This window comes from Notechis scutatus, unplaced genomic scaffold (assembly GCF_049901735.1).
Source record: "Notechis scutatus isolate UNSWTSFEM ecotype Mainland unplaced genomic scaffold, rNotScu1.2 NSCUSCF38, whole genome shotgun sequence".
Lineage (NCBI taxonomy): Eukaryota > Metazoa > Chordata > Lepidosauria > Squamata > Elapidae > Notechis > Notechis scutatus.
In genome coordinates, this window is record NW_028263156.1 from 80,065 (window position 1) to 88,015 (window position 7,951).

At 44.3% G+C, this 7,951-nt stretch overlaps 1 pseudogene; it reads left to right on the plus strand.

Annotated features, from left to right (window-relative positions):
* The first annotated feature begins 6,523 nt into the window (after positions 1-6,523).
* On the plus strand, positions 6,524-7,748 carry LOC148128501 (uncharacterized; annotated as a pseudogene).
* Positions 7,749-7,951: the final 203 nt, after the last annotated feature.

The window sequence follows — 7,951 nt, forward strand, 5'->3', positions numbered from 1 at the left end:
CATTTCCTGATTCTGACATACAGTCTCAACCAGGAAAGATTGTGCTTCAATGTAATGAAGGATATCTTGCAATGTTTTATGTTGCTCTCGGCTACATGGGATTCCTGGCTGCCATCTCCTTTGTGGTGGCTTTCCTGGCCAGGAACCTCCCAGGGGCCTTCAATGAAGCCAAGCTGATCACTTTCAGCATGCTACTCTTCTGCAGTGTCTGGATCTCCTTTGTACCCACCTACCTGAGCACCAAAGGGAAATACATGGTGGCTGTGCAGATCTTCTCCATCTTGGCCTCCAGTGCTGGCCTGCTGGGCTGCATCTTTATTCCCAAGTGCTACATTATGTTAATAAGACCAAATCTGAATACAAAAGAGCAGCTAATTGTGAAAACTTAAGTCGGCAACTGACTCATACATTTTTTCCCCACAATGTCATCATTTCACACAAAGTCTGTGTTCTAAAAAGTCTTGTAATGGAAAATTTGTATTTTTATTCTTGGCTGCAAAAAAAATGTATTCAAATCTATAAGTAGCATTTCAACTCTCACACTTAATTATTTTTATCTTTGGTTACCTACTGTATATATTTCCTACTCTTTATAGCCACATAGTCGACTAATTTTTCAGAGTTAGAATCTAAAATTATTATTCAGACCTTTCTATATATTGACCTGCCTTTCGGTAGCAGCCAGTGGATCAGGGTTTGGTGTTACATTTCTGTGGTTTGGCATTGCAGGTCCCAAAGGTGTTTTTTTCCAAAAGGTGACTGGATTTTTCCCCCCAAGAAAGTCCAATTGCATTTTGGATGAAGCACCTTTGGGACAACCATGACCTAGATGATTGAGAATCTCTGTAGACACCGCATTACAGGCTTTGTGTCACATTACTCCAAAATATAAAGGATCCAAATCTTTAGATTTGACCATCTTTTTATTCTCTTTCCCCTTGTTTTTGTGGGATTAAACCCTTTATTCATCTTTTGGATTTTTTTTTCTTTTGCATTGTTGTTTTCAGCAGGCTTTAGGATATTTCAGTGAGTCTATTATTCCTATATTGCTTGTAAGTGAAAAGAAGAAAATTTGTCTTATGTCAATGCCAACTCTGATTCTCTTGAAGAAAAATCTATAGTAGGGAACTCCTAAATTTCTGTCATATTTGTGACTTTAAAGTGTCCACATCAGAGGTGGGATTCTACTGATTCAGCCAGGTTTGGCCGAATCAGTAGCTCCAAAGATCAGCTGGGAGCAAACTGGTTCGCTCCGAAGATCAAGGTATTTCCTTTTTTCCCCAACCATCAGCTGTTTTCTGAAGATCAGCTGTGCTGTGTGATTTTCTAGCTAATCTAAAATGCGTGGCACAGCTAATTCCCCCCTTGCTGTTGTACTGCTTCACCCAGGAGGAATTTTTTTTTTTTTTTTGCCTACTGGACCTCAGGGAAGCCTCCTGAGAGCAAAAACAGGGTGCAGGGAGTGCCCTTTTTTGCTCCCAGGAGGCTTCCTTGAGGCCCAGTAGACCAAAAAACCACACCCACCCAGTCACATGACCATGCCCACCTCGCCAAGCCCATCTAGCCAAGCCCCCAGAACTGGCAGTTTAAAATTTTGCATCCCACCTCTGGTCCACACCCTTGTCAAAATGAGCTATGTTTTGTCTCCTCAAGCAAGATGCTTCTGCTTCAGAGTCCAAACACTTTGTGGTGGGTTTGTAAAGCCAGGTTAGGACAAGATCTCACCTGTGTGGCCTCTCTTTACCCATCACTCCTGGTGCTCCCCGTGGTTCATGGATGAGTTGCAGATTTTGGAAAGCATTGAAACAGTGGCTCACAACCTTTTGGGCACCAAGGACTGGTTTCATGGGGTGAAGCTTTTCTGCAGACCAGAGACAGTATGGTTTCACATGCTGCCTGTATCCCGCAAATGGGGCTTTACTTGTTTCCATGGCCTGGTTTCTGACATGCTGCAGACCCATGTTGGTCCACAGATTGGAGGTTGGGGACTCTTGGATTAAGAAATGCCTAGAATGCCCCTGGAGGAAAATGAAGGATGCCTCCGACTGGATATGACTTAGAACTGCTATTAAGGCCTACATTGTGCTGGAAGGAGTGACAAAATATTATTATTTCTCTGCCCTTATTGAATCTGCAGAGATCAGGACCTAGGAAAGAAAGACCTGTCAACTCATAAAATATTTCTATGGTCTTTTTAGAGTTGCCAACAGAAAGGGAGGAGGGAGCAGGGTGGCAGCTTGCAAACCGAAAGTGCATTCCATAAATGTTTTCAAAGATGACAAGTTTCTGCCATTCAAAATTCTAACTGGAGAGCATGATTGATGACTCTTGGATATGGATGTGCCCCATTGGAGAATATGAATTACGATATACCCAGGGTGTGAAGGGGAAACCAGGGTCAAGGGTGACAATGAATTATGTGTCTCAGAGTCAGCTACACCCAGGCAGTGCTGGACATTTTAACTCCCAATAAATCATTTTGAAGTTTTGGAATTGGCTTGAGACTCATGATTTAAATGGGGGCAACTGCTGGAATCCTGACAGCACCCTTGATTCAGCAGTGGGATCCTACCTGTTCAGTGATTGTGCACATGTGCACCTAACACATGTGCAGCTTTCCCCACACCAGCTGAGTCCTGCAGTTCCAATCAGCTGAGAGGAGAAAGAGGAGAAAAGCGCAGGAGCAATGAGAGGGCCGATCCTGTGCTTTTCTCTTCTTTCTCCTCTCAGCTAATCATCCCATGCTTTTGTTCCTCCTCTCAGCTGATTGTTGGAGGCATTTTCCTTACTACCGGTTCTGTCAAACCAGGCCAAACCAGTAGCATACCACCACTACCTTTATCCCATTTGCTTGAAATGATAAGGGTTTTTTTTTACTAAGGTTAAGAGGTTGCAGTGAAAGGGAAAGCTAGATCTGGAGGTTCTAACTAATGAATCCAACCAATTTAGCACTCCGAGACTTGCCACTTTCTCAAAGAATGGTTTTATTGAGTACATCATTTAAAACCAGCTCTAGCTATTTCTCACGCTTTCAGTATATTTAGGGCATGGCTTGGATGGTTGGTGCCACAAAGCAGTTTCACATCCTGTTCCCAAGCCAGGTGTCCTTGAAGACTAGTATATGTCAGTTCTCACATCTCTGGTTTCCATCAGAGCTATCACCCTCCTTCCCTCTCATCTTCCTTCTCTATCTTCCATTTCCTTCCTCCTCCTCCCCACCCACAATTTATGACAGTATACTAGCAAAGAGTAAAAGATGAAGATCTGACACTCCTTAGGGGAATACTTTTACCACCATGTGTCGCCCCTATTATATGCTTTTGAAACTCATAACTTTATTTAATATCTTCAAAAGCAGAATTCACACCATATATCTGGCATGATATCCTAAACTCTGGTCTCCCTTCACTGGGCCTTCTGGTTAGTTTGAACATCTCATGTCTCCCTCCATGTGCCTCTAGGGAGTCAGTTTGGAAGAAGATTGTAGTTTTCTTCTCCTTATAATTTTTCGAATAAGGAGATTCTTGTTTATCTTCTGAACAACTCTCCAGGGATGTTTCTCCAAGGCTGGCTTTGAGATATATATCAGAACACAAAAGAACACAATACAACTTGCTCTCAAATCTGAAGGACAACAACATAAATGCCTCTTGCATCACTGAGAACTGGAGTTGAGGACAGGAGACGTGAGGAGGATTCCTTCCTGAAGATATCCTTCATAAATAAAGACGTATTGGTTCCCCTTGCATCAGGAAAGCTGCTAAAGACATAGACTGCTTCTAATCTTTTCCCTAATTGATTCTGCAGAACAAGTGAGCAACTAGCTATGCCAGTAATGCAAACAATGATTCTACACTTTTTATTGCTTCTCCTTCACCCAATTTCTTGGAGGATGCTGAAGGCAAAATGCCTCTTGACTTCACAACGATAGCCATCAGAGTGGAGCAATCATTTCAAGCCAGGTGATTATGTCTTTGGAGGAGTCATCTCTGCAAGGAAAGCTCTAAATCCACTCTACACTTTCAACATCATTCCCTCAAGGCAAAACTTCCATGTGTGAGTGATCATTAGGAATGCAGCTCAATTTGCTACTAGTTTTCTTTCTCCCTGTTAGGAATATAAGTCACCTAACAGGTATTTGGGTTAGAAATATATAAACCAGGATAGACATTTTAATACTGTCTCTTTAAGAGCATGCTAAAAACTGCAATTAGGTGTGGTTTCTCAAATGGCCATAAGATGGAGCCAGAAACCTGGGCTGTTTAGTCTTAGTCTCAGAAGAGAGTATATCTGAGTGAGTATCTCTGTTTCCTTCTGTTGAAAAGTATTGCCGTTGCTCCATTTCTTCTAATTAACTGATATTACTGGATTTAATGTAAGTGTGATACTGAACTGTTTTTTGACACTGGACTTTGATATTTGGATTATCCCTGGATTGAAAAACTGACTGATTTACCTGTGAATGACTTTGGAATGCTTATTTTGGACTTTGCTTAAACCTTTCTTGAAGTAAAAACCTACATTTACTGTACAGTGTATCTGTGTACTGTGTGTGTATTATTCCAACACTACTCTCAAATGCGTCTCCCTGTATGCGCTCATTCTCCTAATGGGGAATTACCTCAACACTCCCTAACTTCTTTCAACACTTGTCCAGTGCATGATTTGCTAAAGCATTTTCAACCTCTCTTTGAAGACCTCCAATGAATGGAATGGTGCCAATTCATGAGGCAGCTTCTTCTTACTGTCTGGCAATTTCTTGTATTATCTTACCCCGACTTCTTCACTGTAGTTACAATTCCATGGTTCTAGTTTGAATAAGGCCGCTGTCCCTCCTTTATACAGTAAACCTTTTATATATTTGCCATTCAGGCTTTATTCCATACCGGAATTAAAAGTAGGCTAAATAGTTCTTAGGGAGTGAATAAATATTTGTAGATAGTAGCATGAATATGAATGCCACAGAGACATCATGCATCAAGGGAGTGAAGCAGTGTGATATTTTATTTTTATTTTTTAAAGTAAACTTTATTTACAAGTATTAAAAACATACAAATTTTTAAAAATACAAAAACAATAGTATGTAAATAACACATTCCTCTTACATTGGTATCGAAATTGATAAGTCCTAATAGTCAGTACTAACTAATACTTATCACATTTTCATTTACTATCACGTCTTAATCATTAAGTAATTCACATATGCGCTTTTCTCGATATTTTAAATATGCCCCCTTCAAAAGCATTTTGGGTTCTGCTGAGAAAGGTTTATTTTTGTAGCTGACATGCTAGATAATGCCTGAGAAACAAGGGCATGCAATTTGACTTTAGGGGAATTAAGGGTCCCTATTTTTCTACTTACATTTTTATGTGCTTTCGAACTGCTAGGTTGGCAGAAGCTGAGACAAGTAACAGGAGCTTACTCTGTTATGCAGCACTAGGCATCTCAGTGTGATCAGTCGGAAAATGGGGCAGGCTCGACCTGGGGGGAAACCCTAGGCCGGGCACGTATCAAACACCCGCCTGAATTAGCAGAGGTTGACTCTGGGCCCCCTTGGCATCTGATTTTGGACACTCGGGTTTTCTTGGCTAACCAGTTGGAAGGGATTCCAGCGAATGTGCTGGTGGACTCAGGGGCCACGACTAACTTTATGGACCAGGCCTTTGTGGCCCATTTTGATGTCCCCTTGATTCCGGTAGAAACTCCGATGAGGGTTGAGACTATTGATGGGCGGGAACTTATTGCAGGACCCATTAAATTCACCACCCAGCCTTTGTGCCTAGTCATTGGAGAACATGAGGAGACGATCCACTTTTATATCACCGCGGACCTCCATTTCCCATTAGTCCTCGGCATGGCTTGGCTTAGGATTCATGATCCTCAGGTGGCATGGTCGTGGAACACCATTTCTTTTCCAAGTCTGCAGTGCGTGGACCATTTCCGCCACACCTGTGCTGGCCAGGACATCACCACCTCTGCCGTCTCCATACCTCCTGAACTGACAGACTTCATGGATGTATTCAGTGAGAAGGAGGCGGACCGGTTACCCCTGCATCGGCCCTATGATTGCCCAGTGGACCTTCTGCCCAATGTACTACTGCCAAAGGGATGATTGTACTCAATGTCCGAGCCCGAGCTGGCCGCACTACAGGACTTTTTGAACAAAAACTTAGCTCTAGGGTTCATCTGGCCTTCGTCGTCCCCTCTCTCAGCCCCAGTCCTCTTTGTCAAGAAGAAGACGGGAGACTTACATTTGTGCTGTGATTACTGCCGGTTAAATGCCATCACGGTGTGTAATAGCTACCCCTTGCCACTCATTCCGGAGTTGTTAGAGAGGTTGAGGGAGGCCACTATCTTCACCAAGCTTGATCTTCAAGGGGCCTACAACCTGGTGTGGATGTGGGAGGGGGACGAATGGAAGATGGCATTTGGCACCCGATACGGCCATTTTGAGTACACTGTGATGCCGTTTGAGTTGACCAACGCCCCCGCAGTCTTCCAGCACCTGATGAATGACGTGTTTCGGGATATGTTAGATCGGTTCATGGTGGTGTACCTGGGTGATATTCTGATCTATTCCGGGTCCAGGGACAGCCACCTTCAACACATTCATCTGGTCTTGCAACGCCTTTGAGAAGCACCAACTTTATGCGAAGCTGGAGAAATGTTTCTTCTTCCAGACTTCCATTGAGTTCCTTGGGCACATCATCTCTCCCAAAGGCATCGCCATGGATCCATGTAAGGTGGAGGCCTTATGTAGTTTGTGAACCCCCTCGTGGCGTGAAGGATATTCAACACATATTGGGGTTCGCTAACTATTACCAGACCTTCATCTCAGCTTTTGCCAAGCTGATGGGTCCCATAACCCAGCTCCTTCGAAAGAAGGTCCCGTTCCAGTGGAGGGCCCCGCAGCAACAGGCTTTTGAGGCCCTCAAGAATGCTTTCGTCGCAGAACCCTTCCTGAGGCACCCTGATCCACATCATCCTTTTGTGGTGGAGACGGATGCGTCCAACGTGGCTATTGGGGTGTTGTTGTTGCAAGCCCCAGTGGATAGCGCCACTCTTTTTCCCTGTGCTTATTATTCCCGGAAACTCATTCCTTCCGAACGCAATTACACCATCTGGGAAAAAGAGTTGCTGGCTATCAAGGCTGCGCAACATCATCTCAATGGGGCCAGACACAAGGTGGAGGTCCAGATGGAGCATCAGAATTTAGAACATTTGTCAATGGCAAGAAAGTTGAACTAGCGGCAGATCCAGTGGTCATTGTTTTTTGCCCGGTTCAACTTTTCTGTGACCTATATCCCCCAGTGGTCACAATCGGAGGGTGGATGCCCTGTCCCGCAAACCCGAGTACCTTTGCCCCGAGGACCCCCTTCCTCCACAGATGGTGCTGCCAGCAGAATCCCTGGCCACAGTCCAAGAACCGGTGGACTTGCAGACTCAGGTGCAAGAGGCACAGTGCCTAGACGCTTGGTCGCAGCAGAGGATGGGGGAGATTGGACCCGAATCCCCATGGACTTTGGAGGAGGGTTTACTCAAGCATCGGGGCCAGTTGTACCTACCCACGGGGCCACTTTGAGCCCTTATTATGACTCAGTGTCATGACAACCCTGCAGCCGGCCATTTTGGGTTTTTTAAGACCCTCCATCTTGTAACGCGGACTTTTTGGTGGCCTTGAGTACGGCATGATGTCCACGCCTTTGTCACATCCTGTGTACCGTGCAGGTAAGCAAAAACCATGACGGGTGCGCCTCCTGGTCTCCTCCAACCTCTGCCGACTCCAGAAAGACCATGGGGAGCGATTTCCATGGATTTCTTGACTCATTTACCGCCGTCCTCTGGATTTACAACTGTATTGGTGGTGGTCGACATGTTGACAAAAATGGCTTCATTCTGTGTCATAAATTGCCAACAGCCCATACAACTGCCAGTTTGTTCTTGCAGCAT